The sequence below is a fragment of the Trichechus manatus genome, unplaced genomic scaffold (assembly GCF_000243295.1).
Source record: "Trichechus manatus latirostris isolate Lorelei unplaced genomic scaffold, TriManLat1.0 scaffold00006, whole genome shotgun sequence".
Taxonomy (NCBI): Eukaryota; Metazoa; Chordata; class Mammalia; order Sirenia; family Trichechidae; genus Trichechus; species Trichechus manatus.
In genome coordinates, this window is record NW_004443942.1 from 4,541,955 (window position 1) to 4,549,955 (window position 8,001).

An 8,001-nucleotide genomic window follows, 5' to 3' on the forward strand; every position below is an offset into this window, starting at 1 on the left:
GGCAAGGCGTGCGCGCGCTTGCCGGGGAACGTCGCGCGGGAGCCGTGCGCGTCCAGCTCTGCGGCCCTCGCGGCCGGTGGGCTACCGTTGCCGTCGCTCCGCCCTCCGTGACCAGCGCGCTGCTTTCCTAGGCCCGGCGGCGCCCAAGTTGGAGAGCCTCGGCCTCGCACAAGGCAGAAGCCCCTGCTGGGCTGGAGGCTGGCGCTGCGTGGCCCGAGGAGGCCGTGGCATTAGCGGAGGTGGCCGGACTGGAGCCCAGGGCCGGACCCAGCCCGGAGGTGGCGTCCTCGTGTAGGCCCCAGGTCTCCGCCTTCCCTGCGCCCTAAGGCTACTGTTTTCCAAGTTTCTGTTCCAACTTTTCTGGGCGCCGTCACTCTCACTCTTTACCTTCATTGGCATTTGAAATCAGGTCGTTCTAGACCTGCTTTAGTCTGGATGCAACCTTGGCCTCTTTGGATCTCTGTCCGACCCCAGGGCTCAGCAAGGCTCTATTAATGAAGTAGATCAACATAAAATGTTTGCTGAATGAATGAGTGAATTTCTAGCTGTCCTAGCGGTGCCGCAGTGCAATAAATAATAAACTCACGCCCAAGGAGTAAACCCAGATTAGATACAAAGTTAGCTTCATGGGCTGTGACCCATCCATAAACTCAGGTGTTAGGAGCTATTGCAAAAACCACTTTCTTCTTCCCACTAGGGTGAATTGAGGCCACATTTTTTTCCAGAACGGTTTGCATGTAAAGTGTTTTGCCCCGTAGGCAGACTTTGCGTTCTGTTTTTTGGTTTGGAAAATGAGGTGACAGTTCTAAAGAAGAACTAGTGATGTGAGTTGCTTGGTTAAAAAAAAATTAATAGACTGCTCAGTGGTTTGGGAATCAGAATTTGGGATGGACCACTGTTTTGAAAGCTATGATGCTGAGATGTAAAATAAATCTCGTGCTGTAGAAAAGAACTCCAACTTGACACGAAGAATTAGGTTTTTACTCTCTAGTTGAAGTGGGAAGCACCAAAATCCCCCAAAATGTTTCCCCCTAATTTGGTTATTTTGATAAAACGTTGAGTAGTGTACAGTTGGTAGCAAATCATGAAATGCTGGCTTTGAAATGCTGTCGCTTTTAGACTACCCTTCTAACTCTTTCCTACATCATTCATGACATGGGCTCATTCAGCCCCAAACTAGACAACTCAGTTACTGAAGCTCATGACCTACCAAGAGAGCTCACCCCACCTTTGTCGACTTTCTAGAAAAGTTTACTTCATACTGAGCCAAGAGTTGGTCTCTGTGTAACTCTTAGTATTCTGTTCTTGGAGCCAGAAGAATGAGTCTGATGGTGGCCTTCCAACTTTTTAAAGTTGAGCAGCTTGTTCCGTGGAGACTTCCTTTCACCAGGCCAACATCCTGTTACTTAGCTGGGATTTTGGAAATAATTTAGTGAAGAAACTATTTACAGAGGTGTGGGCAGAGTTAAGGGAACCAAGAAGGGATGCAGAGGCACCTAGAGACTAACAATAGCTGCAAGCCATTATCACCTCTAAGTGTGAACGGACAAGGAGACAAAAATGGAACCCACTGAAAACTGGAGCTATGGAAGAGGGGCTGCCCAACAGGAACTGTAGTTGTAGCGGGACACAACCACCATCAGAAATATGGAGATGGAGCAGGGAGAGAGTGCTAGAAGAAATACTCTATACATGCTCCCTCTCTGCCCTCTAGTCTCCTGCTGATGCTTCTCATTGGCTGAACCCCATGGGAAGCCACCAGGACAAGGAAATCTGGGTGATGCAATATGTAGGGGCCAACTCCTTTGGGCTACAGAGCAGGGGAGAGAATGGATCATAGTGGGGAGGTGGGAGGTGGAGAATAACTAGCAGACCTTCTCAAAGTGAAATGTCCAGAAATCAGCATAAAACCGAAAAAACCAAACCCGTTGCCATCAAGTTGATTCCAACTCATAGCAACCCTATAGGACAGAGTAGAACTACCTCATAGGCTTTCCAAGGAGCAGCTGGTGGATTCGAGCTGCTGACCTTTCGGTTAGCAGCCAAGCTCTTAACCACTACGCCACTGGAAATCAACATAGTACATTAGTGTTTTAATCCAGCCAGCCCAGATTGGAACAGGACTGGTTCTAGCATAGAGAGCATATTCTATTAGTGCAGGTAAGTTTGCTTTTCTTTACTGTGCCAACTATATCACACAGTTATCTCTCATTGAGCTTGCTATCAGCTTACTCAAAGACATTTTTATATTTGTTGGTGCTAAGCCAGACCCTTTTTCCTGTCTTTCATTTACGCAATTGGGTTTTTGAAACCAAGTGCAAGATCTTATTTTTATCCCTGTTGTACTTAATTGTTAAACCCTGATCCTGTTCATTCAGCCTATTAGCTAATCCAGGCAATGCCAACTGGTGATCTGAAGAGCACATGCCTCTCTAAAGGGGCCCAGCACCACCCAGCTCCAGCTGCTCACTGCTGCGTGGTGATGGTTCTGTGAGCCCAGTGGAAGCAGGCAGTGGGTTGGTCTGAAATGACCTGTTCTTGGTGAGAGTGTGCTGGACCGCAGTGACCAGTGCTTTCCTTGTCAAAGGTCCACCAACCATCTTAGATTCCCAGTTCCCTTATGTGGCCCTCCTGTGTAGGTTCTTAGACTAGCCTTTCAGAGTCTGCTTGCCAGAGGCACACTTTTTGTCCTTGTTCCTCCAAATCTGTCTCCAAGACTTGCCTTCCCAGGAACAGCATCTTGAATTGTATCTGCTAGCTAACCCCCATTGCTGTTGAGTCGATTCTGACTCATAGTGACCCTATAGGACAGAGTAGAACTGCCCCCATAGGGTTTCCAAGGCTGTAAATCTTTAGGGAAGCAGACTGCCACATCTTTCTCCCATGGAGCGGCTGGGGGATTTGAACCACTAACCTTTTGGTTAACAGCTGAGTGCTTAACCAGTGCACCACCCCACCAGGGCTCCTGCTGGCTAAAGGCACCCCAAATCAGGTCAGCATTTGTTTTATTATCCCCCAGAGTTCTGCAATTTTTTTTAGTTCCTGAAGTGTCCAAGGGGGGCTTTAATAATTCTTATAATAAAAATAATAATTACCATTTTGGTTCTCATTGGCTGTTCATTGTTGCTGGGGAAAATCCCCAACCCCTACTCATTGACTTCTTAACAGATTTATGGTTTGCAGAGGGGGACTGAGCCCTCAGCACTACTGGACAATCCTTTCTTTCTCTCCTAAGCAGCTTGCATTCTCATTTTTCAAAGTGCTTAGTCCAAACCATCACCACACAAACCCTTCCCTAGACCTTGAGTACCAGAAATTTGAGTACCAGGTATGAGTTCCTTCAAGTCCTGCAGTCCCACCCATATTTACACCTTTCGTTTCATGCTCCCTTCCTGTCCTAGTTCCTTCCAAGGAGATCCCTTCTCCTCATGCATAAGATGCCATTCCTCCCAGCTTCCTCCCAGACCTGGCGTAGTCAGATATCTCTTTCCTGATATCCCCAGTTTTCTCCTTGCCGCTCTTTCCCCCTGCTGTTGTTGTGTGCCATTGAGTTGATTTCAACTCAGAGCGACTCTATGTGACAGAGTAGAACTGCCCTGTAGGGTTTCCTAGGCCGTGATCTTTAAGGGAGCAGATCACCAGGTCTTTTCTTCCGCAGAGCCACTGGTGGGTTCAAACCACCAACCTTTCAGTTAGCAGCTGAGCGCTTAACCATTGCGCCACTAGAGCTCCTTCTCTTTCCCCCTAACATTCTAAAAATACACTCAAGTCTTTTCCATTCAAAGAAAATCTTCTGGTACTGGTTTCGTCTTAAGCTACCTGCATCTCTTTCTTTCTTTTGGGACCAGAGGTTTTGAGAGTTGTTTATACTGACTTCCTCTTTCTTATTTCCTAGTTGCTTCCTAATCCACTGTTTCCATTCTTTCATCAATTATTTATTGAGTGCCTACCATATGTCAGCCACTGTGCTAGCTGCGGAGAATATCACAAAGGACGAAAACAGACAAAAATCCTGTCTTCCTGGAGCTTACATCCTAGTAGGGGAGACAGAAAATTTACAAGATACATCAGTAAAACGTGTATTTTGTTTGAGTGGTGATGAGTGCTATCGAGCAAAATGAAGCAGGAAAAGGGGAAATGAAGTGTTGTGGGGTGGAAGATAGTGGGCAGTTTTAAACGGGATGGCTAGGGAAGATCTCACTGAGAAGGGATATTTGAGTAAACATCAAAAGGAGGGGAGACAGAGCCATGTGTACATCTTGGGAAAGAGTATTGTAGGCAGAGGGAATGGCAAGTTCAAAGACACTGAGGCAGGAGTGCATCTGGTGTATGGAGGACTAGCAAGGAGGTCACTATGGCTGGAGGAGAGAGAGAGGAAGATGAGGGGTAACTAGCAAGAGAGACCAAAAAGGAGCATCCAGTGAAATAGGAGGGAAACCCAGGGAGTGTGGAGTCCTGGAAGCCAAGTGGAGATTCCTTCTGTTCCCACTATTCAAGTGAAACTTCCCTGGCTGAGGTCTCCAAAATCTACTGTCTCCCTTTCAGTCCTGATCCAACTTGAGATCTTGGAGGCATCTGATGTTGTTTAACTTTCCCTTTTCCTTAAAATTATCTTCTCCGTTTTGACCTTTTCACCGCTGAGTTTGTCCCGTGTTTGACTGTTTTTTTCCTGACTCTTTCTCTGACTTCTCTTACTCTCTTTATCCCTTCAATAGTGTTTTCTGGGGTTCTGACTCTACCTGGTTTGCTCCCCACCTGCCTCCGGGTTATCTACTCCTATGGAGTTAATCACCACCTCCCACTGATGATTCCCAAATCCAGATCTGTCACTCGTAGTCCATATACATCTTTTCCACTGTCTCCTGGATGTCTCACAGGATCCTCAAATTCAACATACCCTCATTGAAACTGCTATTTGTCCCACTTGCCCAAATCTACTTCTCCTCCTCCACCATCCCACCCTGCTGCCTAAAGTTGAAATGTTGCGGTCATCTTCTATTTTAGAGGTTGACAACTTTTTCATAAAGGGCCAGATAGTAAATATTTAAGGCTTTGTGAGCCCTGTGGTCTCTGATGCAACTATTTAACTATGCGCTTATAGCTCGAAAGCAGCTATAGACAATATGTAAATGAATGAGTGTAACTGTGTTCCAGTAAAGCTTTATTTATGGACTTTGAAATTTGAATTTCATATAATTTTCACATTATAAAATATTATTTTTATTTTGTTCTTTTTCAGTCATTTAAAAACGTAAAGCCATTCTTAGTGTGTGGGCTGTCCACAAGCAGGTGGCAGACTGGATTTGGCTGTGGGCCCTAGTCTGCCGACCCCTGCTTTGTTTCATCCCTCACATCTAATCATCTTTCATCAAGTTCTGCTGATTCTACCTTCGAAATGTCACTGCCTTAAATCAGGCCTCATAAGTGCTCTTTTGTCTTCTTTCTTTCTTTGTTTTTAATTTTACCCTCTTGGGTAATGCATATGTTTACTCTCGGCCACTAAACCGGAAGGTTGGTGGTTTGAAGGCACCCAGCAGCGCCACAGAAGAAAGGCCTGGCGATCTGCTTCCATAAAGATTACAGCCAAGAAAACTCTATGGAACAGTTCTACTCTGTAACACTTGGGGCCACCATGATTCAGAATTGATGTGATAGCAGTGAGTTTGGTGTTTTGGTTTTGGGATTTTACACCTGAAATACTGCAGTAGCCACCCAACTAGTCCCCCGTCTTTGGTCCTTTTTTGTTCAGTCCATCCTTCATCCCTTTGCCAATACGTTGTTTTTTTTTTAAACACAGAGATAAGCCTCCCCCCACCCCCACCCCGGACAAACTTCTTAGCATGGCATTCAAGGCCTTTACAACTGTTTCCAAGTACAGTAAACCTGTTTGGTCTTATCTCCTCTGTTTCCCTTCCAAGAAGCCCTCACTTTAACTACACCAAACCATTCTTCATTCCCCAAATATACCATATTCTTTCACATGCCTTTACTTTAAAGCATGCTGGCCCATATTTCCGCAATGATCTTCTTTCCTTCTCTATACAACAAACTCCTGTTCATTCATGAAGACCCAACTCGGATATCCCCTTCTGCATGCAGCCTTCCATCGCTCCCCCAAGTAGAGTGAGACGCTTCCTTCTCTGTGGTCCCACGGCACCTTGTTCGTAACCTCTTTATAGCACTGGCCACACTGCATCTGTGGGTGTGCGTGTCACTGTGGTGGGAGCGCTCCTCCTTGTAGCCCTCCTGCCTAGTGTAATATTTAATACTAATGACACTGGAATTTCTATGGAATGAATGTCCCCATATTTACCTTGGTGAAAATACCCCAGCACTAACTGGTTGTGTAATGTTAAACAAGCCTCTTCCCTTTTCTGGTGTGATTTGCTCATTTCTAGCATTAGAGGATTAAGCTAAATAACCTCTTAGGGCCCTTGCAGCTCTGGTCTACGGTGATTTCTGAGCTCTCATTTCACCAGGCTTCTCTCAAATTCTATTTTATTGTCTGCGTAGGGTGGTCTGGGAATTACATCATCACAAAGATCTCTTTCTTTCCTCCACTAATGAAGGCACCTTTGTGTCAGGAGGAGGAGATGGAGACCAGGATAAGTGGGCTCCAGCCCAAGGACACCTCCATATTAGGAATCAGTCTCCTTGTCTCATGGAATATCTCTATTTGGTTAACAGGCATAGCTCATAATTATGTTTTAGCTATTAGTACGGGAGAAGAGATGAAATCCTCATATAAACGTTTGTAAGCATCTAAAAATCTCCACTCACTGTCATGGAAAAAAAACATCTGGAGAAAGCCTTACAATGACTGCAATAAGAAAATACTTTAAAAAGTAAAATCTTAAAAAAAGATGTAAGCATCCTGTTAAATTTTTAATATGTTCTGCAGCCTGATGTCAGCAGGAAATCCAAATGATGGCTTGGCCTGGGGCCCAGAGCACCCAGGACAGAGAAGCCTCTCCTGGCTTAGGCCTTGGTTCTCGTCCCTGCTCTTTCCTTTTCTCTGTAAGCCTCATGAGGGCAGGTGTTGTGTTTGTTCTCATGTTTGTATCACCTATGCCTAGCATAGCGCTAGGTTCTTAACAGTTGCTCCGTATATGTTTTGTAACTAACTGTTTCTCATGGAAGGGCAACTTATTCTTACTGAGGGAGTCCCCAGCTTACTCCGAACTGTGCTGTAACCTCAGGTGACTCTTCTGGTCTTCTAACTGTATCCAAGCCCCAACTTCTAGCTCTGGGTGTGCATGTCTTAAAAAATGCTCCCCCCACTTTTACTCCCTGCCCCCAAAGGAAGCTGTTTACCCTTTGTGGGAAAACATTATTAGTTAGTCCTGTTATTTGGCAAACACACAAAGGCCCCCAAGACCAGAGGTTTGGGTCCTAGAGTCTGAGAGCAGCTAATCATGCCATGTTGAACGTGCGCCTGTAAGAAGGAGACCCACTGGTTCAGGGTGGTGACTAGACAGAGTGTGGGGGCCAGTTTGTTTTGTTTAAGTCCAGAAAATCTTGCTTTGGGGAAACTGCTTTGCATATATTCATGTTAGAGTGCTTAAATGAAGAAGGACTAAAGTGAAATGACCCATTGTAAGATCTGGGAAGATAGGAGAAATGTGCAGACCAAAACTGTTAAAGAGATTCACAATTCCTTTAATTCCCCCAAAGCTGTTCCATTCCCTTTTCCCCACCTATTACTGTTTTTTTTTAAAAAAAACTTTATTGTGGTGAAATATGTATAACAGAACATTTGCCGTTTCAAGCAGCATCTGATTTTCTTTTTTAAATAAAGGGTTTTTTCCTCTCCATTGTACAGTTGACCCATACTTATAGAATTTATGGAAAAACAGAAAGAGAAGACTATCTTGCAAAGTTCCAACACACCCAAAAATCATCACTGCTGACATTTTGGTTTATTTCTTTATATAACTTTTTTCTTTTTTTTATAACTGTGAGTACACTATGTATATTATATAAATAAAAAATCTGTGTCCT

The 8,001-nt window shown here is 44.8% G+C and overlaps 1 protein-coding gene across 1 annotated transcript in view; it reads left to right on the forward strand.

Moving 5' to 3' along the window:
- PARVA (parvin alpha) overlaps positions 1-8,001 on the forward strand; it is a 156,556-nt gene that overhangs the window by 275 nt on the left and 148,280 nt on the right. The gene's annotated exons all lie outside the window — the stretch shown is intronic.